We start from the raw sequence: 25,145 nt of genomic DNA, 5'->3' as shown, positions 1-25,145 counted from the left end.
TGAATTCTCAGAAAATGCACACACTGTAGTTGGTAGTTAGAAGCACAGGTGGTTAGAGTGGTAGAGTTGTAATGGCACCATTATATTAAATGGGAGAAGACACTGAAAGACTGCAATACAAATGGAGACCTTGCATGTTAACAACTGTAAATCAATGGGTTATTATGTTTTTTCTATTTAAAAAATTAGAACCAAAGAGTGTATGTATGTAATATAAGTAGTGGGGCCCAACAGCCCACAAAAGAATGTGAAACTGGAGTATGCAAATATAGGCCTTTAGGCCATTTGAGAGGCCTCCATAAAATAACAGAAAATGTCAAAAATAATTACATTAAGCCGTGCTGTAAAAGACCAGAGGCTGAAAGAAAAAAAGAAAAAGGAAACTCTTGGACTGCAGAGATTTGTCTTTCAGTGTCTTCTCCCGTTTAATATAATGGTGCCATTACAACTCTACCACTCTAACCACCTGTGCTTCTAACTACCAACTACAGTGTGTGCATTTTCTGAGAATTCCTTTTTACTGTCTGTACTGTTTCTGAAAAGATTGTCATTGCCATTGATTTTAATATTGCTTCGACCAGGCTGCAATACAAATGGAGACCTTGCATGTTAACAACTGTAAATCAATGGGTTATTATGTTTTTTCTATTGAAAAACTGAGAACCAAAGAGTGTATGTCTGTGATATAAGTAGTGGGCTTCAGTGTGTGGATGATTTGCACATGTATGGTGGGAAAACTGTTGACAGTCTGACTGTGGAATAGCGGCACATATATATTTTTAATGTAACCATAATAAAGGGATTGGGTATTGATTGAAGTGTCGACAAATGTGCGCTAACCAGGTCTAAGGTCGTGTTAACAGTTATTGGCTGGTCTCACATGCTGTTTAAGTCCTCTAGAAGATTCAAAATTCAGTAATTTCACCTTCTTCTAGTTTACATTGTCTGTGCCCTGTCAGATTATCCCAACCAGAGGCGGTGCTACATTGAATTACACCCCGGGCGAGGCCCCATTCGATGCCACCAAAGAAAAATACATAACACAAAATGCTGTGTTCATTTATTTTGTGGGTAGTGTGTGTGTGGGGGGGGGGGCAGGTTATAAGTAGTGGGGTTCAGTGTGTGGGTGATTTGCACATGTATGGTGGGAAAACTGTTGATACAAAAGAGAGTCAACATATTACTGATGGCAGCCGGACTATGTGTTGAGAAAAGAGGGATGGGAGTATTGATGTGGCACAACTTACAACAGGGCTATAGTGTGGGTCTGAGAGAGAGAGAACTGTCTTCTGGCTTCCATAACAATCTTCGTTATTGCAGACAATTATATTGAGAAATTATTCCTTTTTTATGTGATTATTCTCTAAACAGTTAATTACATAGATTTCAAAGTGAAGCCTGTATGTACATAGACTTGTCATCGTATGTTAGAGTTCAAATGGAATTTATTGCTAGTTACCTCCGGCTCATTGACAAACCCTTGTGTATTTTGGCAGCTTAAACTTCTCACTCTCCCCCATCCTTTTCCCAGTATTTTATGCACAAGATTATAGATTGCAGGAAATCTTTGTTTCGGGGGTTGACAGAATAAACATGCTCCAATATCCGAAAAGGTGCTCTGTAAAGACAAATTTTTTTTGGGCCTTCTTTCCAGCTGCGGTGAAGAGATCGAATTCCAAAGCCACAGATACAGAAATCGAAGCAGCCACGGGTTGACCCCTGAAACATGCACCTGCAAGGACTTGGGGGGATGCGATTTTGGTCACAATAAGTTTTATTTTCACTTGGTTCTTGTTTAAAGAAGATTTAGATGCATGTTTTTTTTGTATTAAGACATGTAGCCTATTAATGCTTGATTAAGAGTATTCATAACTAAATGAAATACAATAGATGGATTTATCTAGCACAATATTGCTATAAGATTGCTATAGGTGTTTAACATTTGAGCCACGTATTTTACAGTATGGGTGAAATTCAATAGATAATTCTTAATTAAATTACACTGAATCACAGGTGTGTTCATTCGGTTAAAAGTTCAAACAAGTTGTCCTCGAAATCACCATTCCATTAAATTAGGTTCTCATGTCGGCAAAAGGTCAAAATAATGTTACGTTGTGACGCAACGTTTATTGGACTTGGCGGCAGCCGAGCTATAGCCTACTGAAAACTGCAAATTCGGGCAAAATACAAGGTAACTGAAATGTAGCTTGGCCACCATCATCATACCTGTGCCAAAGAAACCTGCTCCATCCTGCTTCAATTACTATCGCCCTGTGGCACTGACCCCCATCATCATGAAGTTGAACGGCTAGTCATGTCCAAGGGCGTCAGTTTGTTTTTAGAAGTGGTGGGGACAATAACCATAAGCTTGAGTGTGGTTTGAAAAGTGCTGGGTACCCTTATGTAAGCTCTTCATCCATTCAACGCTGCATTACAATATGCTCTAAAGTGTATTGTCAGGTGTTGAAAATCCTATTCAAACAATAAAAGTTGAAAACCACAGTTTGTGTTTTGGCTTGTTTTGCAAAACGGCGTTGGAAACACCAGGGTATTGGCTCGGGATATGTAATACTAATACACACAGGAAAAAGAACAGTGTTGGCAATTTAACACTTATCTTGACATCAACAAAGTTTACCAGACAAACAATGCCAGACTGTAAAGGGGGTACGAAATGAACAACCCGGTCTCACGAAAAGACGTGACACTGTCACGTTATTTAATCTATTGAAACATGTTCAGGATCACGTATTTTAAAAAAATTCGTGTTTACAAGCACAAATTCCAAACCCATGTATTTCAATTGGAAGTATTTGTCGTGTCACCAGCACGACTTCTAAACTAAGGTTCTGTGCGGGAGCGTTCTCCCTAATGTCCCTTAAGGAGCTCCGTACAGTACATTTATTGTTAAAAATTGTGAACGATATGACAGCTTTAGGCCACCCGTTTCTACTTTCACCTTTGATTCTGAGAAATTGTGACAATTCACGGATATAGGCTATTAAATGCAGGTGCGCTGCTCAGGCAAACCGCGAAAGAAAAAAGGGTAGCTGCTTAATCTGATCTTTTTAGAATTGAATGTCTTGATGTTTTGATCTAACCATAGATCTATTGTCTTGTTTTTGGCTATGTGAATGGAAGTCTGCGTCGATGCCTCGCAAGTCCAGTGTCGCGAGCGGACGTGACATCTAGAAGTCATACCGTATAATAATGGGTTATCACTATCCTCGGGCCGGGCCTTTGATCGAGCGTTTTTACTTTTATTTTATCATTATCATAAATTAGCCTAATCTGAGGAGAAATCTATGCCATAAACAGAAATATTATGGGTCTTTATTACACGGGTCTTCTCAATGCCGTGGAACGCTCCGTTCACTTGCATGGGTCCGGGGATATCTCGGGATTGGTTTCTTTATTAATCGAATGGGAAATGCAATAGGCCTATTTTAGGACCGAATCACCGTTGAACTTGTTTCTAATAACATTTCTAGCGAGAAATATACTTTTTACTTGCATAATCGTTAGTCAGTGATTACGTATGATCTTTAGTTTTATAGTAATTAGGAAGATTTTATCGGCTCGCTCGCATGTTTCAATGACGTCAGGTTGCTAAGGACGCTGCTTTCGCTAAACTAGCACACACACACACACACACACACACACACACACACACACACACACACACACACACACACACACACACACACACACACATCTTTGAAGCACCTCCTCAAAAACTGAAAATAAATAAATAAATAAAAAATATCTGTGCTCCAAAGAACGAAATGTAAACCAATGCATTCTGAATAATAATAATAATAATAATACATTTAATTTAGAGGCGCCTTTCAAGACACCCAAGGTCACTTTACAGAGCATATAGTCATCATTCAAAACTATGCAAAACAGACTAGGAATAAAAGAAAAACAGAGGTTAAACATGAATAATAATAATAATTAATAACACTCAAAGACGCCTACAGTGAAGGGGGGACCTCACTAACCACCACCAATGAGTAGCACCCACTTGGGTGATGAATGGGAGTGTTTCTCCGATTTTTCCATGCTACACAGAACGAAATGTAAACCATGCAAATAAAGACTTCATGTTCATAATCATTTAAATATCATTAATCGAGTGGTGTGTCGAGTGGTATTCTATTTTTTTCAACGGGGCTGCATCCAGTCACTTGACCGTCATGGTTGCTATGGTGGTTGCTATCGACCGCCCCCTCTAATCCTTACATGGTTCTAAAAACCACGTGGCAAAGGAGCTGCCGTCCATTGTGTTGTTTTTGTCGTAAACTAGGGTCAGATGGTTAAAAAATAGACAGATATTCCAAGGTATCCTTAAAAGGCAGCTTGGATGTTTTTATTTTGTGCAGTTTAGACTTCTTCTATAACCTATTTTTGAAAGCAAAACACCAAGCTCATTGATTTAACGAGGCAGGGTTATTTGAAACAATTTATTGAATAAATATTTATGAGAGGTCATTCCTTCTCCTGAGTTTGCTTCCTATTTATGTCTAGTGTACACCCCTACTGTCAGCAAGCATCACCCCCCCCCCCCCCCCCCTCCCCATATGGATTTGGAGAATTGCTGCCACGTCCCGGTGGTGGAGGTATCATATATATGAAAGAGGGCATTCAATTATACTACAATGATCAATTAGGAGGCCGAAGCCCTAAAGGAAGTGATGCAATAGGTGACTGAGTCGACAACATTTAAGTAAGCCTTGGGGTCTCTTATATATCAAAGGGGGTCTCAAAGGACGCATATACGCTTCAACCTGTGGCTTACAGGAAATGACTCAGCAAGTGCTCCATCTTGTTGCACCCACCCAGCGGCTCGCTTGCAAGATTTTGGCCTGAAGTTCTTCCCAGACCTACACCGTAGCCATCCAACCTGCATATCGGAGAATCAGGCCTCTCTTTAATAATGACAAAAAGTTATGAGAGGAATACACATAAACTTTTGTTGTCTCATAAGCGGCGTGGTGTCGGCTGCTTTTGACCTTTTGACCCCAGACTTCTGAGGGAATAGCTGAATCAATTCATTAGTCAATCAGAAGTATGTAAATATCTTCCCGGTGTCGTAAGAGAGCGAACAAGGTGTCCTTCAATCTACGCTTCCAGGCGATTGCAATGGTGCCACACATGAGCATATTCGAACATGTTTAATGGTAGTAATTAGCTGTCGAAATTGGAGGCCTTAATCAATAATGAGCAGCTATTGATTTACTTTCCGATAGAAATTTGTGACAAATGACATATTATTTAGCATCTACACGTTGAGCTGAGTCCAATGACACCAAGCATGACACTCTAGCAAATGTATTTTACATGGTACATATGGTCTAGGACATGATCTCGGTGTGGCAAGAGGGCAAGCTTGATCTCATTGGACTCAGCTTAACGTGTAGATGCTAAATAACATGTAATTTGTCAAGAATCTCCATCGGGAAGCAAATCTATAGCTGGTCATTATTGATAAAGGCCCCCAAAATCGACAGCTAATTACTACCCCGAAACATATTCAAATATGATCATGTGTGACACTGTTGCAATCGCCTCGAAACGTAGATGTCAAAGGACACCTTGTTTTCCCCCTTACGCCTCCGGGAAGATATTTTCATACTTCTAATGGATTGATTCATATTTTAAGGTTTGCGGAGTGAGACTTTAGGCGGCTGCAGCAGAAGTGTTGAGACGAAAGATGATATCAAGACATTTATAGAATATTCAGATTCACATTATGATTCTTCGTCATAACTATCCGACCAAACATCCTTCACATTCACTGAGCGAAGATTATGAAAGTCCAGGCCCCCCCTTCCTGCATTCGGGTTCCGACTGGGCCAAGTTTCGGGCAGGAAGGGCCCTCCGGGTCCGACCGGGCCAAGTTTCGGTGCAGGGGTCCCAGTTAGGCCCTAGAATAAGGTATTCAAATTTCAGGGCGGTACGACCTTCCTATCTCAAAAACTGTTTTTCCACCACATTCTGGACCATTAGGTCTTGCAGGCAACACTTCTGAGGGGCTTTGTCCAAATGACAGTCCATTTGGGAAAACTTTTTTTCTCTAAGGGCTACAATTCCAAATCTCGGATATGTCGTTCTCTGGGCCCCGGGAACATTTCAGTATCCCTAGCTCTCTCGAAAAGGCCGGAAAAGGGGCGTGACCTCCAACAGTACAGTAAATGTACATAAGACAGAGGTTAGTTTCTAGTCCCCATTTTTTGTGGGATGGATGTGTACATTTGTGGCTTAAGGTGTGTAGACACAGCTGGCCTGTGGCCACGTTTTTGAAGTCTGGGGTCAAAAGGTCAAAAGGAGCCGGCACCACGCCGCTTATGAGGTAACAAAAAGTTCATGTGTATTTCTCTCATAACTTTTTGTCACTATTAAAGAGAGGCCTGATTCTAAGATATGCATGTTGGATGGCTAGGGTGTAGGTCTGGGAAGAACTTCAGGCCAAAATCATACAAGCGAGCCGCTGGGTGCAGGTGCAACGAGATGGAGGGGGGCCTGGACTTTCATAATCTTTGCTCGGTGAATGTGAAGGATGTTTGGTCGCATAGTTATGACGAAGAATCATAATGTGAATCGGAATATGCTATAAATGTCTTGATATCATCTTTCGTCTCAACACTTCTGCTGCAGCCGCCTAAAGTCTCACTCCGAGAACCTTAAAATATGAATCAATCCATTAGAAGTATGAAAATATCTTCCCGGAGGCGTAAGGGGGAAAACAAGGTGTCCTTTGACATCTACGTTTCGAGGCGATTGCAACAGTGTCACACATGATCATATTTGAATATGTTTCGGGGTAGTAATTAGTTGTCGATTTTGGGGGCCTTTATCAATAATGACCAGCTATAGATTTGCTTCCCGATGGAGATTCTTGACAAATTACATGTTATTTAGCATCTACACGTTAAGCTGAGTCCAATGAGATCAAGCTTGCCCTCTTGCCACACCGGGATCATGTCCTAGACCATATGTACCATGTAAAATACATTTGCTAGAGTGTCATGCTTGGTGTCATTGGACTCAGCTCAACGTGTAGATGCTAAATAATATGTCATTTGTCACAAATTTCTATCAGAAAGTAAATCAATAGCTGCTCATTATTGATTAAGGCCTCCAATTTCGACAGCTAATACTACCATTAAACATGTTCGAATATGCTCATGTGTGGCACCATTGCAATCGCCTGGAAGCGTAGATGTTGAAGGACACCTTGTTTGCTCTCTTACGACACCGGGAAGATATTTACATACTTCTGATTGACTAATGAATTGATTCAGCTATTCCCTCAGAAGTCTGGGGTCAAAAGGTCAAAAGCAGCCGACACCACGGCGCTTATGAGACAACAAAAGTTTATGTGTATTCCTCTCATAACTTTTTGTCATTATTAAAGAGAGGCCTGATTCTCCGATATGCAGGTTGGATGGCTACGGTGTAGGTCTGGGAAGAACTTCAGGCCAAAATCTTGCAAGCGAGCCGCTGGGTGGGTGCAACAAGATGGAGCACTTGCTGAGTCATTTCCTGTAAGCCACAGGTTGAAGCGTATATGCGTCCTTTTTTTTTTTTTTTAAAGTGCAAACATACATTTGCAGACACCACATAACACGACAAAACCCAGATACGTGCGACAGACATGTAACATATACCAAAACATAAAGAATTATACGGGGACAAGGACAGATTACGAGAGGGTTTGGGGAGGTGTTTGTGAGAGGGAGAGAGTGTGTGTGTGTGTGTGTGTGTGTGTGTGTGTGTGTGTGTGTGTGTGTGTGTGTGTGTGTGTGCGGGAGGCCAGAGCAGCACAGAGGAGAGTTTCAGTCTGGTGAAATTAGTTAATATGTGTAGGTTATAGTTATAAAGAAAGGGAGAGAATAATTAAATGAACTGAATAAACAAATATGCAAAAATGAAAGAGGGGGGTGGATGGGCCTCATCACAACCCTATTGATTGATTAACAGTGGTAATGGAGGTGAGGCCTATTTGGTGGGAGTACTGGTAAGTGGGATGCGAGGGCCGTGTCTCAGGCCGAGGGGGCCAGCGGAGCTATGACTGTTGGAAGTTGGAAAGTGAGGGCCAGGTTGGGATATTACCAGTTGAGTTGTTTGAGAGTTCTAGTGAGATGTGATCTAATAGTAGGTTTTTCCAGATGGAAATATGAATATTATTTTTTGATTTCCAGTTTATGAGGATAGTCTTCTTGGCGACAGCTAGCGCAACCAACAAGGTTGTATTGCTAAAGTGATTTAGGTTGATTGTAGTGGTATCTCCAAGCAGACAGAGTGACGGGGAGGTTGGGATGCAGCAGCCAAAGAACGTGGTGAGTAGCCCTGTGATCTTCTCCCAGAAATGTGTAATAGGGGAGCAGTGCCAAAGTGCATGAATATAGGTGTCCGGGCAATTTTGGGTGCAATGGGGGCAGATGTCTGAAGTGAAACCCATGCGAAATAGTTTATGTCCTGTGAGGTGAGTCCTGTGGATAATTTTATATTGTATTAACTGTAGGTTTGTATTTTTAGTCATGAGAAAGGTATTTTTGCAGATTTGAGTCCAGAAATTGGCATCGGTAGAGATAGAGAGACCTGATTCCCATTTGGCAGATGGTAGACTTGTCGTGGTGTCTGTCTGTATCATTATTTTGTAGATTTTGGATAGTAATTTTTTGTGCGATGGTATATTAATAAACTGTGAGACAGGTGTAGGTAAATCTAAATTGGCTTTTGCGGTATTCACGGTTGCTTTAATTGCGGATTTAATCTGTAGATATTGTAAAATGTGTTTGTGGGTGAAGCCGAATTTCTGGACCAAGTCCGCGAATGTGGAGAATTTTCCGTCGGTGAGTAAGTGTTGTATATGTGTAATGCCTTTATCTTTCCAGGAGTGGAGGTTTAGGGTTATTTTATTACAAGTGAAATCAGGGTTATTCCAAATTGGGGAGAGTTTTGAGGGTGAGTGTTTTGAGTTAGTAATGTTGTGGAATTTCCACCAGGCTGACAGACCCGAGCTGATTGTGGGGGCTTTGAAACAGGGATGTTTTTTGATTGTTGGAGTGAGAAAGGCCATGTCAGAAATCTGGATGTCTTTGCAAATTGTCTGTTCTAAGTCTAACCAGGTGATGTCTGATTGGTTGTGGTGGATCCATTTGTGCACATATTGAAGATGATTGGCCAGGCAGTACAAGGTGAAATTTGGTGCTTCTAATCCTCCTAGGGTTTTTTGTTTTTGCAGAGTGGATAGTTTGATTCTGGGTGTCTTGTTTTTCCAGTAAAATGTTGTAATCGCTGAGTCTAGGGATTTAAACCAGGAAGTGGTTGGTTGTACTGGAGTCATAGAGAGGAGGTAATTTACTTTGGGTAGAATTGTCATTTTGATTGTGGATATTCTGCCCATGATGGATAGTGGGTGATTTGTCCAGCGTTGCAAGTCTTCTTGAATTGATTTTAAAAGGGGGGTGAAGTTCAATGTGAATAAGTCTGTCAGCCTAGGGGAAATTCTTATACCCAAGTAGGTGATGTGATCAGTACATAGTGAGATAGGTAGAGTGTTTGCTACTGCATTCCAACTTTGCGGTTGTAACGGGAGAACAGATGATTTATTCCAGTTGATTGAGTATTCTGAGATGCTGGCAAATGAGTTTATGACTTGGATTGTTTCTTGTAATGAAATAAGGGGGTTTGAGACGTATATGCGTCCTTTGAGACCCCCTTTGATATATAAGAGACCCCAAGGCTTACTTAAATGTTGTCGACTCAGTCACCTATTGCATCACCTCCTTTAGGGCTTCGGCCTCCTAATTGATCATTGTAGTATAATTGAATGCCCTCTTTCATATATATGATACCTCCACCACCGGGACGTGGCAGCAATTCTCCAAATCCATATGGGGAGGGGGGGGGGGGGGGGGGGGGGGTGATGCTTGCTGACAGTAGGGGTGTACACTAGACATAAATAGGAAGCAAACTCAGGAGAAGGAATGACCTCTCATAAATATTTATTCAATAAATTGTTTCAAATAACCCTGCCTCGTTAAATCAATGAGCTTGGTGTTTTGCTTTCAAAAATAGGTTATAGAAGAAGTCTAAACTGCACAAAATAAAAACATCCAAGCTGCCTTTTAAGGATACCTTGGAATATCTGTCTATTTTTTAACCATCTGACCCTAGTTTACGACAAAAACAACACAATGGACGGCAGCTCCTTTGCCGCGTGGTTTTTAGAACCATGAAAGGATTAGAGGGGGCGGTCGATAGCAACCACCATAGCAACCATGACGGTCAAGTGACTGGATGCAGCCCCGTTGAAAAAAATAGAATACCACTCGACACACTCAGGAGATTAATGATATTTAAATGATTATGAACATGAAGTCTTTATTTGCATGGTTTACATTTCGTTCTGTGTAGCATGGAAAAATCGGAGAAACACTCCCATTCATCACCCAAGTGGGTGCTACTCATTGGTGGTGGTTAGTGAGGTCCCCCCTTCACTGTAGGCGTCTTTGAGTGTTATTAATTATTATTATTATTCATGTTTAACCTCTGTTTTTCTTTTATTCCTAGTCTGTTTTACATAGTTTTGAATGATGACTATATGCTCTGTAAAGTGACCTTGGGTGTCTTGAAAGGCGCCTCTAAATTAAATGTATTATTATTATTATTATTATTCAGAATGCATTGGTTTACATTTCGTTCTTTGGAGCACAGATATTTTTTATTTATTTATTTATTTTCAGTTTTTGAGGAGGTGCTTCAAAGATGCTAATTTTTCTGCAATAATCCAAAATCCAATGGAAAAACCCGTTGGCTTTTTGTCAAGGGAAACCAGGGCGACGCTCACTTCCGGGTTGGGCAACATACGTCAGCCCTCCACCACGCTATACTGTAAAAACACATGTTCAAGTTGAATGATGATGCATGAATTTATTCTTTATTCTGCCATAGAATTTATTTAAGGGGGGGGGGGGGGGGGCATACAAGTCTTTTGGCCATAGTGGATCCAGATCTGTTCCGGAGCATTTCAGCACCCCGGGCAACAGCGCAGGGTTGCCAGGTCCTGCAAAAAACGTCCCGCCCACATACCGTTCAAAATCCACCCAAAATGTCCTAGAAGCAGCCCAAATAAAAAGGATATTCAACCTTGGCCAACGTTTTGAAAGTAATAATAATTGAGGGAATATCTGCAGCGAAATGCATTGTGTGTGTGTGTGTGTGTGTGTGTGTGTGTGTGTGTGTGTGTGTGTGTGTGTGTGTGTGTGTGTGTGTGTGTGTGTGTGTGTGTGTGTGTGTGTGTGTGTGTGTGTGTGTGCTAGTTTAGCGAAAGCAGCGTCCTTAGCAACCTGACGTCATTGAAACATGCGAGCGAGCCGATAAAATCTTCCTAATAACTATAAAACTAAAGATCATACGTAATCACTGACAAACGATTATGCAAGTAAAAAGTATATTTCTCGCTAGAAATGTTATTAGAAACAAGTTCAACGGTGATTCGGTCCTAAAATAGGCCTATTGCATTTCCCATTCGATTAATAAAGAAACCAATCCCGAGATATCCCCGGACCCATGCAAGTGAACGGAGCGTTCCACGGCATTGAGAAGACCCGTGTAATAAAGACCCATAATATTTCTGTTTATGGCATAGATTTCTCCTCAGATTAGGCTAATTTATGATAATGATAAAATAAAAGTAAAAACGCTCGATCAAAGGCCCGGCCCGAGGATAGTGATAACCCATTATTATACGGTATGACTTCTAGATGTCACGTCCGCTCGCGACACTGGACTTGCGAGGCATCGACGCGGACTTCCATTCACATAACCATAAACAAGACAATAGATCTATGGTTAGATCAAAACATCAAGACATACAATTCTAAAAAGATCAGATTAAGCAGCTACCCTTTTTTCTTTCGCGGTTTGCCTGAGCAGCGCACCTGCATTTAATAGCCTATATCTGTGAATTGTCACAATTTCTCAGAATCAAAGGTGAAAGTAGAAACGGGTGGCCTAAAGCTGTCATATCGTTCACAATTTTTAACAATAAATGTACTGTACGGAGCTCCTTAAGGGACATTAGGGAGAACGCTCCCGCACAGAACCTTAGTTTGGAAGTCGTGCTGGTGACACGACAAATACTTCCAATTGAAATACATGGGTTTGGAATTTGTGCTTGTAAACACGAAAAATTTGAAAATACGTGATCCTGAACACGTTTCAATAGATTAAATAACGTGACAGTGTCACGTCTTCTCGTTTCATTGGAAATGAAACGAGGTACTGAGCATCAGCCTTTTGAAGACGAGCAAGGGCTGCTGGTAGCATATGTTATGCTGCATTAAAAAAATAAGAAAAAAACAAGCGCCCAGAGGAGAATTGCATCTGCCAAATCCTGACCACAAGTAAACACTTGCGAAGGACCAATGTAGACTTCACTCGTTACAACATCACAAGCAAATTCCTCGCAAATAAAATCCCCTACAGTTTAGGATAATCACACAGGTTATGCAAGAACATATTTATGTCAGGATAGGCCTACCAGGCTCCAAGTCGTCACATACCTCAATCAGACAAAAAAAACTATAACCACATTGGCATAGCATTCGCACCGTGTGTAGCTGCTACTAGCTGCAATCTATATATACAATGCATACTAGCTGGAGCACCAACCAGAATCAGATCACAATCGCTTTGGACCGTGGGTAACCTTTGGCCAGGTCATCACGAGCAAACAGAACCAGCAGCAAAGTTTACGTAAACCAATTTCTTACCTTATGTGGCCCTCCACATGCAGGCTAGATGATGTATCCATATCGTTATCCAGTGTCACAAACATGCTTTTTATAGGAAGCAAAAGGACCGGCTATTTTCTGAATAAAAATGTCAATTTTGGCTGTCTGTCTTGAAACTTCTCCAGTGCGTTCACACCAAACGCAACGGGGCCACAAGATCCCATACGAAGTGAACGTATAGACACGTATCGGGCAATTTTTTTTGATTTGTCACAAATCCTCGTGAACGCGCTTGCCTGTGCACGCCGAAAGTGTGGCGCGACAAATTTGCTCGAGTTGAAATATTGAATATTGACACAAATTTTGCGTGATGACAGCCAATCAGCGTTCAACAGCGTGGCCACTGAGTGACATGTGTAACGTAACAGCCAATCAGCGTTCAACCGTCAAACTCAGTACAGTGCAGTCCGGGGTGAACTGCAGCATGGAGGAGAAAGTGATTGTTGCCGTTTGCGACTCTCGGAGCTCTATATATAATAGTATATAATATAATATAATTGCATGCATAATATCACGGCCAAAAGCTCTGTGCGCCTCCGAATTTGTAAACGTCGGGTTTGTTTACCGGCGTTGCTATGGGTTCCTGTCTTGTGTGTTCCAACGGTTTATTAGGTAGGCCTATCTAATAAATGATGTCTTCGTGCACGCCTATCGCATGATTTTAGACTTGACGATTTTGGTTGAGTATGTGGGGATTTTTTCAGTCGCAATTGGTTTGCACATTTTTAATAGTGGTGGGGACAAAATTCGTATTTCAAATAGTGGGGGGGACATGTCCCCCCCGTCCCCCCCGTAATCGACGCCTATGGTCATGTCACACATCAAGTCCATCCTCCCCCACCATCTGGACCCCTTTCAGTTTGCATACCGAGCGAAACGTTCCACAGAGGATGCAATCTGCTCTGCTCTCCATCCAGCCCTCACCCACCTCGACTCAACCGAGTCATATGTGAGAATGCTGTTCATAGACTTCAGTTCAGCATTCAACACCATTATCACACATCAATCATCTGTAAACTGGACCAGCTGGGGCTCCACACCTCCCTTTGCAATTGGCTGCCGGACATTCTCAATGAGAGGTCACAAGCAGTACGAGTTGGCAACAATACCTCCAGCAGCATCACACTCAGCACAGGGGCCCCCCAAGGCTGTGTGCTCGGTCCCCTGCTCTTCACCCTGCTGACTCACAACTGCACACCAACCTGCAGCACAAATCATATGGTGAAGTATGCGGACGATACAACTCTGGTGGGTTTCATCACCAAGAACGATGAGACCAACTACAGGGAGGAGGTCAACCTTCTGACCACGTGGTACAGAGACAACAACCTCCTGCTGAATGTCAGCAAAACCAAGGAGATTGTTGTTGACTTCCGGAGAGGCCACACCGAAAACCCACCACTGACCATCGATGGTGCTGCTGTGGAGAGAGTGAACAGCACCAAATTTCTGGTGTTGCACATCAGTGAGGACCTCTCCTGGACCACCAACACTGCATCACTGGTGAAGAGAGCACAGTGGCGCTTCTACTTCCTCTACAAACTGAAGCAAGCGAAAATCTCCTCCACCCATCATGTGCACTTTCTACCGGGGCACCATTGAAAGCATCCTGTCCAGCTGCATCACTGTGTAGGGCGGGAGCTGCACTGATTACAGCAGGAAAGCACTGCAACGCATAGTCAACACAGCTGGAGGGATCATTGGTGCCCAACTCCCTTTCTTGAAAGACACATACATCACCCGCCTCACCTGTTCAGCCTCCTGCCCTCTGGGAGAAGGTATCGGAGCCTCCGTGCCCGCTCCACCAGACTCACAAACAGCTTTATCCACCAGGCTGTCAAGGAAGCTAAATTCTCTCCCCTCTCTCCCCTCAGTGACATCCAACAGCTGTCAGAAAGCTGAATACCCCCCCTCCATTCTCCCCCCCCCCCAAAACAGACTGAAATTGCTGCTATTTTACAGACTGTTCTTTTTTTCTTTTTGTACTATTACCATTTGCACTATTACCATGACCATTACTGTTACCAATATATCTTATAGAATTTTTAATGCCATTACTGACTGCCTTTTTTGCACTACCACAACTCAAATCAACTTATTAACTCATTGAATTTAAAGATAGACAATAACTCAGGCTCAATCTAAAATCTATTTTTTTATCCCTTCTTAGTTTTTGAGTGGCTTCAACTTAAAGTCACGTTGTGACTCAACGTCTGTTGGTCTTGTTGACGATGCAGTTTGAGGAAATGTCGTAAAGTCCAATGGTTGTAAATGTTTATAACATTGAGAAATATTTAATGATCTACATGCAGCACAAGATCTGACTGTGGAATAGCGGCACATATATATTTTTAATGTAACCATAATAAAGGGATTGGGTATTGATTGAAGTGTCGACAAATGTGCGCTAACCAGGTCTAAGGTCGTGTTAACAGTTATGGGCTGGTCCCACATGCTGTTTAAGTCCTCTAGAAGATTCAAAATTCAGTAATTTCACCTTCTTCTAGTTTACATTGTCTGTGCCCTGTCAGATTATCCCAACCAGAGGCGGTGCTACATTGAATTACACCCCGGGCGAGGCCCCATTCGATGCCACCAAAGAAAAATATATGACACAAAATGCTGTGTTCATTTATTTTGTGGGTAGTGTGTGTGTGTGGGGGGGGGGGGGGGGGCAGGTTATAAGTAGTGGGGTTCAGTGTGTGGGTGATTTGCACATGTATGGTGGGAAAGCTGTTGATACAAAAGAGAGTCAACATATTACTGATGGCAGCCGGACTATGTGTTGAGAAAAGAGGGATGGGAGTATTGATGTGGCACAACTTACAACAGGGCTATAGGTTGTAAATGATTATAACATTGAGAAATAATTAATTATCTAGGCAACATGCAGCACAAGATCTGACTGTGGAATAGCGTCATTTTATGTAATACAACCATAATAAAGGGATTGGGTATTAATTTAAGTGTCGATCAATGTGCGCAAACCAGGTCTAAGGTCGTGTTAACAGTTATGGGCTGGTCCCACATGCTGTTTAAAATTCAAGTCCTCTAGAAGATTAAAAAATCAGTTACCTTCTTCTAGTTTACATTGTCTGTGCCCTGTCAGATTATCCCAACCAGAGGTGGTTCTACATTGAATTACACCCCGGGCAAGACCCCCTTCGATGCCCCCCCTAACCCCCCCACCACCAAAGAAAAATATATAACATGTTGTGTTTATTTATTTTGTGGGTAGTGGGGAGGGGGGCACAAACAGCCACCCAGCCAAAATGTAGATGTCGATGAGAAGTCTAAACGACGTTGGTCATGGAGGTAAATACGACGTATCGATGAGGGGCTGATAGGAACGTCGTTTCAACGGCTCATAGATGACATCAATCCACGTAGCTTCAACGTTTTATGGACGACATTATTTCAAACTACATGATATTTGCTTTTAAGACAAGTGAATAAATATTCACATAAAGTTGGATATTGACACAACCAGCAAACCTATTACAGGTATAGACTTCTGATCGACGTCTTAATGTTTGCTGAGTTGCTGTTTGTGCCTCCCCCTCACAAAAAAAAAAGAAACAACATTTTGTGTTACATATTTTTCTTTGGAGGTGTGTGTGTGGGGGGGGGGGGGCATCGGAGGTCTCGGCCAGGGGTGTAATTTAATGTGGAACCGCCACTGGTTGTGATAATTTGAGAGGGTTATAAAATATACCCACAGACAATGCAAACTAGAAGAAGGTTACTGAATTTTGAACCTACTAGAGGATTTAGATTTTAAACAGCATGTGGGACAAGCCCATAACCTTTAACACCTTAGACCTGGTTAGCACACATTACTCGACACTTCAATTGATACCAATCCCTTTATCATGGTTCTATTATAAAAATATAAGTGACGCTATTCCACACTCAAATGTAAAACAATTTGCAGGGGGGAACCGCAAGGGCCCTAGTCAAGACCCTCCGATTGGGGCCAAAAATATTCTAGATATTCTAATGTAATTTTATTAATTAATTATGTCCTAATCAACATTAAAACAAAAATGTTTCTGAGGAAATAAACCCTTCAAAACAGCCTGTTCAATTTGGCTCAATCTAAAATCTCTTTTTTTATCCCTTCTCTTCGTTTTTGAGTGGCTTCAACTTGCTTCTTAAAACAGAGAGCAAAGTAGAATTCTTCCCCCATTGAATTCCCCTTTAAGAACCTGTTACGTCATTAGTAGTCGTCAACGGCGTAAAAGTCCTTCCAATTCAGACCAAATTAAGTGATGTTTACTAGGCCTACTACTCGTAGTGGCGGCACTTCCATTATTTTCAAACGTCCCACCACTCCGACCATTTCTCATGGTCGGAGTGGCGGTACTTTAGTTTTTTTCAAACGTCCCGCCATTCCGATATGAGGTCATTAATATAAATTGCATTACTATCATCATTGTACTTTAATTAATTTAAATGATTATTTCTTAGTTGCATGCGCTGTAGTGTCCTACACTGACATTCGTCATTGGTGATTGGGACGGTCCCGATTTTGAGTTGCATATCCCGAGTCCCGGCAAAAGCCTGTCGGACGCTAAAATGTCCTGGTTTCCACCATCCACTATGAAATGCCCCCTTTTGTCCGCGATTACATAGCCAATGTGGTTTTATTACAACCCGATCATTAACTAAAAAACACATATAGAAAGATTAAAGCATCCAGCATGTGATTTCAACAATGTGCGAGGGCATACGCCACAGGGATAATCGCACGGTGGAATGCTGCTCGATTTAATCTGCACAGTGGAAAGCGCTCGTCCACTGGGCGGACGAGCGCTGGTCGGAGATGTTCGCTCATTTCAGTATGAGCAAACATGAATAATTTGCCGTGTGCTGCCTGGCACTAATACTCCAGTTGATCTTTATTCCATCATGAACTATAGCCTACTTCAACTGACGAGATGAACCGCACCGCTCCCACCTTGAAGGCGTTGCTTATCACACGGGCCAATTTGGATGACACCTGTCTGCAATTCCACAGCAGCAGGCTGTGGAATTCGAGCTCTAGCCCTTGGAGTTCACCATGCCTCTTAGTACCCAAGCCGGATGGCACGTTCCGTTTCTGTACGGATTATAGGAAGGTGAACGCAGTCACGATTCCTGACTCGTACCCGTTGCCGCGTATTGATGATTGTGTGGACACCATTGGGTCTGCCCGGTACATGACAAAGCTGGATCTGTTAAAGGGATATTGGCAAGTCCCACTTACTGCTCGTGCTTCGGAGATCTCTGCATTTGTCACTCCAGAGAAGTTACAGCAGTACTCTGTGATGGCGTTTGGGATGCGGAATGCACCTGCCACTTTCCAGCGCTTGGTGAATATGGTTTTAGCTGACGTCCAACACTGTGCTGCATACCTCAATGATGTGGTTGTAGGGGCGTTGCTAGACCTAGAGTTTTACTGGGGCACAGGCCCCCAACTGCCAACACTTTTTTTTTTACGTGTGCACAATATGAAATAGATGGATACAGAAGGGTATGTACGAGCGTCAAAATCATTGTCACTGTCATACTGTAGGCTATATTAAAGCACTGGTAAAGGTAAAGATGCAAAGATGGATTCATGAGTACCGTACAATGATATTTATTTAAACACATACACATCTCAAAGATTTACAAATAAGGTAACTGACAAATAAACAAAAAGTCTCTTTATGACCTTCACCTCTTTATCAGGAGAAGTCTACACATCTATATTTATTTAGAAGCTGTGTGGAAACAGCATAATTTTGCCAGAACGACATGTACTAAAAAGGCAAGAAACAAGGTTTAAAACTAATAGAATTTCAGACTTAAGGTGAGGTGGCTCATTACCACCAATCAACCTGGAAAATGTTATGGAACCATCAAAGCTCTTAAATTAAACTAAATAAGGCCATACACTACTGCATAGAGCCTTTTCAAATGATAATTTTTTCACTATTAAGCTGTATCGCCGCGCCTTCATGGTGGCAAAGCGGTCAATAACTTGGCTTTGACTCACTTTGCATAGTTGCTCCTTTTCAATGGACAAAAGAGAAAGTTGGTGAAGCCTTCCTTGCCCCATGGTTGACCTAAGCCAGGTGTGGAGCCTTCTCGACACACTGAAAGATCGCTCACAACTACAACTGTTTACAGGAATTGTGAGTGCAATCTGAATTATCTGTGTCAGTGTTGGGAACATTGTTGGATCCAGTATGTTAAAAACACCCTGTATATCCATAATTTCCTTTTTTGTGTTACGGAATTTTTTGTCCACTAAAACTTCCTCAAGTTTTGAAGACAGACAATTTTTCATTCATTATTAATTTTCCGCGTGTTTACCTGCACGCAGGGGCGCTGCCTGGCGGGGAAAAGTGGTACTGATTCTAAGGGCCCAGCCCAACGCAGCACGGCCCACGGCCCGCGGATGGCAATTAATAATATAATATTAATATTCTTGCCTTTTTTATTTTTTTTTAAATGTCTCATTACAAAGAAATGGTAATTGGAAATAAACTTATTAAACTCACAACTGTCGATTTCCATAACGTTTTCGTTAGTTATTTAACATATTGTCATTTGCCCTTCCCCCTGAGCTCTTGCGAAATGGTTCGGCCGCAACGCGCGATGCGTTGAATCGAACAGCATCCGAAATGTGAGATGCTGGCACTGGCAGCAGGTGTACAGAGCGGCTCTATCAAATGGTAGGCTAACAAGCCTACCATTCTTGGATTAGCCTCCAAGAGAGCATGCTAGTTAGCATAGTTTCCTATTTAAAAACTCCACCTTTATTGTCACAGCGAACAAACGGCAAATGTGGACGAACAACCGTGATAAACTAGTCTTTTAATACAAAATATTTTTTTCAAAAGAACCTAACGGGGTGGTGTCTTAAATATGTGCATTTTCAACTTCAGGAGGAGGACAAGATCCGCCCACGGCCACCACGACTGGATCCCATTTCGGAGAAGGAGGTAAGCAACATTAGTTTGGTAGGATGTTAGTTGCTTCAGGATGAAAGTTTTGAATGAGGGTGCCTTCTAGGCTGATGGTGCAAGAGAGGTTGAATAGCCTTGCAATACTTAATTGAAAGTGAGTTGGCTCGCTCAATAGGCAGGCTCGACTGAAGACTCCCGAGGCAGCAGGAGATGCACTTGATGAATCCTGCCGATTCCATAGCGAGAGCGGAGCTTCTGCAGATTAATTTAATAATGATCAATGGAATTTTACTGGGGCACTGGAGACTTTTACTGGGGCACGTGCCCCAGTAAAAAGGGGCTGACGACGCCTCGTTGTGTATTCGTCTGATTGGGCCGCTCATGTAAATACCTTGACAACAGCGTTCCAGCGTTTGGCGAGGGCTTACTTGACGCTGAATTTTGGGTATGGCTGGGTACTATCGTGGTTTCTGTAGGAATTTTTCCTCTGTTGTCGCCCCGCTGACTAGTCTGTTGAGCCCCTTGGTCCCGTTTGCGTGGTCTCCAGATTGCCAACACGCTTTTGTTTCCATTAAGGCTCCGCTATGTAGTACCCCTGTTCTGGTGGCTCCTGACTTTGAGAAGCAATTCAAGATGGAGGTAGAAGCATGTAATGTAGGTGCCGGTGCTGTTCTTATCCAGGAGGATTCCAACGGTCTGGACCATCCGGTCTGCTACTTCTCACGGAAGTTCAATGAGTGCCAGACACGGTATTCTACTATCGAACAGAAAGCCCTGGTTCTATTTCATCCTTACTGACCGCCAGAGGCGGTGCTTAAAGCACTGGATCTCCACCTCGCGCATGCGCATTTCGAGTACCTAATATCAACATAGTCACCTGTGACCCCCACGTGACACCGGGAAGGCTATATCTTCCGGTGTCATTAGAGGATCTGTTCCTTACATCTTCTCGCTGCGCAGGTACCGTATTGAACCGTTGTTTGAGAAAGGAAGGAAGCTGTTGCAACTGGCTACGTGCAGCCTCGTGACCAAGGTCGGAGCTGCGGGTAACCCGTCCTCCAGAGGCTGTGGCTAGTTCATACAGATACTTAGTGAAAGTTACTATAAGAAGAGTGGCCGGCGTTTGTTTGGGAGGGCAGTGTGCTCGCTCCCGCTCCCAGCACTCGTTCGCCTCTTGCTCTGTTATTGTTTGTTGTGTTAGCCGTTAGCTTTGCTCTGTTCTAACCATCAATTTATTTAGCCCTTACAACTTACCGGTGAAGGCAGTGCTCTCGCTCCCGCTCCCCGTAACGTTTTTGTTTGGTTTCTCCCTTGTTTAGCAGCAGCGCTTACGCTCAAGCTAATTGATATCGGTCGACTTAATTTTCTGGTGAAGGCAGTGTTCTCGCTCCCGCTCCCGTTAAACGCCGCAATTGCCCGTTGTTTGGTTGATAATTAGTAGCAGCGATCACGCTCAGGCTAATTAGTTTTGGTTTTTCATTTTTTCTGACGAGGGAAGTGCTCTCGCTTCCGCTCCCAGTACGCTGCCGGTGGCTACCTCTATAATGGCCCACCTGTGCGGCTCCTCTTGAGCCTGAGGACGGCCACGACAGTTGCCCTCCTTGCCTCGGTCTCGGGCATCTGAGGGAGAGCCTCACGGACAGCGCCTGCATGAACTGCAGCCTACTGCCTTGGGTGCTCAGAGTGGCTAGGCTAGCAGAGCTGGAGAATCGGGCGGCAGCCAACGACCCCTCTGCTTTAATGAGCCTCCCTCCCGATCAGCCCGGTCGTTCGAGAGGGCGGCAGCGGCATGATGGGGCTGCGGCTGTGGGTGCCCCCCCCAAAAAGAAGGCAAGGGGCGGCCTTGCTGCTAGGGTGGACGGATTGGCGTCCGACATTGAGCAAATCCGGTCCCTCCTCCTGGCCCTTCAGCCTGGGACTGGTCAGGGGCTGGCGGGGCTACAGCCCGGCCCTCCCTCCTCCCAATTTGAAAGCGATGCCCTCTCTCTGGCGGCCGTCCTGCGGACCGCTCTGGCTCGCCTGCAGCTTGACGCGGCGCAGACGGAGTCAGCCCAGGCCAGCGCCTTCTTCAGGCGTAACCCTGTCCCGGCCACATTCTCCGTCCCTCCTTCAGAGGAGTATCTGAAGGAGCTCCATGCTTGCTGGAGGGACACTAGGGCCCTGTCCCACTTAACGTCGGACGCCCGGACCTTGGCTGCCATGCAGAATGCGGCACAGGTTGGGCTGGGCCGCATGCCAGCAGTCGAGCCTGCCATCGCCTCCCTGATTCTGGCTCCTGATGAGGCTCTGAGGCCAAATGCCAGGTGCCCTCGGCCACAGTGCAGGGTCACAGACAACCTCCTGTCAAAGGCCTACGACGCAGCGGCGCGCATGGGTCGTATTGGGAACTCCCTTTCCCACCTGCTGCTGGGTCTTTCGACCTCTCTGCAGCAGGCCCAGGTCGAGCCGTCGCTGCAGAGTCTGAGTGACGCCTCATGGCAGGCTTTTGCCCTCATGTCGAGGGAGTTAGGGCGCACTATGTCTACCCTCGTGCAGACTCGCCGCCAGGTGTGGCTTGCGCAGTCGCCCTTGACGGAGACGTGTAGGAGGGTCCTTCATGCGGTGCCCGTGGAACCAGGGGAGCTCTTTGGGTCAGCTGCCCTGGAAGCACTGGAGGGGGCTGCCCGAGCTAGGCAGACCAGGCAGCAACTGTCAGGCCTAAATAGGAGTGTGTCCGCTCCTAGCAGGCCTGGGGGCCCCTCGACAGTCCCCCAGCGGCACTTTCAGCCACCTGAGTACTCCGGTGGCCTACGAAGGTCTCAGCGGGCTGCGCAACCGCCAACGGATGGCTTTCGGGCCCCCGAACACCTGCCTTCCAGGCAGCCCGTGCCCCACAACCCAACCGACGCCCCCCCAGAGCCTCAGGAGGCCAGGGGGGTAGGCGCTAGGCCCTCGGGGCCGGTCGTCGGGAGTTTTTCCCATCAGCAGCTCAGTTACTGGGCTGCCTGTACTTCAGACCCTTGGGTGGTTTCCACCTTGACCCAAGGGTACGAGTTACAGTTCCGACGCCGGCCCCTAGCCTTCAGCCGGGTCAAAATGACTGTCGTCAACGACCCGGCAGAGGCCTTAGCTCTGGACCAGGAGTTGTCCACCCTCCTGGCCAAAGGGGCAATCGAGCCAGTGGATCCTCTGCTGCACCCCAGAGGGTTCTACTCGAGATATTTTCTTGTGAAAAAGAAAGATGGCAGGTTTCGCCCAATTCTCGACCTGAGGGGACTCAACCGGTTCCTGAAGGTCCTGCCATTCCACATGCTCACCGCTTCCGACACTCTGCGGGTGGTCGCAAGGGGAGAATGGTTCACCACGGTGGACCTAAGGGACGCATACTTCCACGTCCCAATTGCACCGCGCCATCAGCACTTCCTCCGGTTCGCCTTTCGCGGCCGGCACTTTCAATTCAGGGTACTTCCCTTTGGTCTCTCCCTCTCTCCGAGGGTATTCACCAGGGTGGTGGCGGCAGCTCTCGCACCCCTGCAGAAGCAGGGCACGAAGGTCCTGCCTTATTTGGAAGACTGGCTGATCTGTGCACCTTCCCAGTCTCAGGCGGCCCGGGACACGGCTCGGCTGCTCTTGCACGTGGCCCGGCTTGGCCTGACAGTGAATTTTGTGAAGAGTCGCCTGGACCCATCCCAACGGGTCGCATACCTGGGGATGGTCCTAGACTCGGACGCTATGAGGGCCTATCTGTCACCTCAGCGTGTGACCGACATCCTCCTCTGCCTACCCCGCTTCCGGTATGGCAGGATGGTACCATTCATTCTTTGCCTGCAGCTCTTGGGCAAGCTGACAGCTGCCTCAGCTGTGGTGCCCCTTGGCCTGCTGTCTCTGCGTCCTATGCAGATGTGGCTGAACAGCCTCCACTTGGACCCCAAGTGGCACAGGCACCGAAAGGTCAGAGTGTCTCGGCAGTGCCTCTTCTCTCTGTCCCCATGGAGAAAGAGGTCTTATATGTCTGTGGGTGTACCTATGGGCACCATTCCATCCCGTCGGGAGCTGGTCACAACAGACGCCTGCCTATCAGGATGGGGTGCGGTTTGGCAGGGCAGGACTGCCCAAGGGCAGTGGCCGGCCCAGAACCACGCTCACATCAATGTGCTAGAGCTCAGGGCGGTACAGCTAGCACTCAATCATTTTCTGCCTCATTTGAGAGGCAAGCATGTGCTGGTTCGATCCGACAACATGTCAGCTGTTGCCCAGATCAACCACCAAGGGGGGACCCGGTCTTCACGGCTACTCCGGGTATCTCGGAACTTGTTGGCCTGGGCATATCCCCGCCTGGCCAGCGTACGGGCGGTCTTCATACCGGGGCAACGGAACCAGGTCGCAGATTTTCTATCGCGGCAGAAGCCCCCACCGGGGGAGTGGCGGCTTCATCCGGAGGTGGTGGAGACGATGTGGGGTCTCTTTGGCAGGGCGGAAGTAGACCTCTTTGCATCAGAGGAGTCCGCACATTGCCCCCTCTGGTTCTCCTGGACGGAGGTGACCGGCCCCCTCGGACAGGATGCCTTAGCTCACGACTGGCCACAGAGTCCTCTGTATGCCTTCCCACCGCTGCCCCTGATTCTCCCCACACTCCAGAGGGTGTTTCTGCAGGGCCACAGGTTACTTCTGGTGGCCCCCTACTGGCCAGGGAGAATCTGGTTTCCACTGTTGCGCAGGCTCTGCTGCAGCTCTCCATGGCGCCTCCCCTGCAGGAAGGACCTCCTTTCGCAGCTGGGGGGCCAGATTTGGCACCCAGATCCCCGTCGCCTCCAGCTCTGGGCCTGGCCGCTGCAGGGCCCGACTCACTGCTGAATGTTTGCACTGAAACCGTCAGGAATACCATTCTGAGTGCCAGGGCACCATCTACCAGAGCACAGTATGCTAACAGATGGAAGTTATTCTCTGACTGGTGTAGGGGCAAGACAGTAGACCCAGCACGTTGCTCCGTGGCCACCGTTCTGGAGTTTTTGCAGTCCCTCCTCGATGATGGTCGCTCTCATTCCACCTTGAGGGTCTATGTGGCTGCTATCTCTTCCCGACATGAGATGGTCGACGGAGCCACAATGGGTTGCCAAAGGTTGGTGTCCCTCTTCCTTAGGGGGGCCCTGAGGCTGCGTCCCCCTAGGACTCTGAGGACTCCAGCTTGGGACCTGCCCCTGGTGCTGGAGGCCATGTCATCACCTCCTTTTGAGCCTCTGACCCAGATAGGGTTGAAGTGGCTGTCCATGAAGGTGGCTTTTCTGCTCGCCATTACCACTGCGAAGCGGGTCGGGGAGTTGCACGCCCTATCCGTGGCAGATACATGCATGCGGTGGAACCCTGATGGCTCAGGTGTGGTTTTATGGCCCAATGTGGCGTTCCTGCCCAAGGTGCTTTC

At 45.5% G+C, this 25,145-nt stretch overlaps 1 long non-coding RNA gene across 1 annotated transcript in view; it reads right to left on the bottom strand.

Annotated features, from left to right (window-relative positions):
• Positions 1–25,145, bottom strand: part of LOC132457190 (uncharacterized) — a 419,436-nt gene that overhangs the window by 330,133 nt on the left and 64,158 nt on the right. The gene's annotated exons all lie outside the window — the stretch shown is intronic.

The sequence above is a fragment of the Gadus macrocephalus genome, chromosome 5, assembly GCF_031168955.1.
Source record: "Gadus macrocephalus chromosome 5, ASM3116895v1".
In the NCBI taxonomy this organism is placed as follows: Eukaryota; Metazoa; Chordata; class Actinopteri; order Gadiformes; family Gadidae; genus Gadus; species Gadus macrocephalus.
Note: the sequence above shows the minus strand (reverse complement) of the source record. Positions and strands in the feature narration are given on the sequence as shown.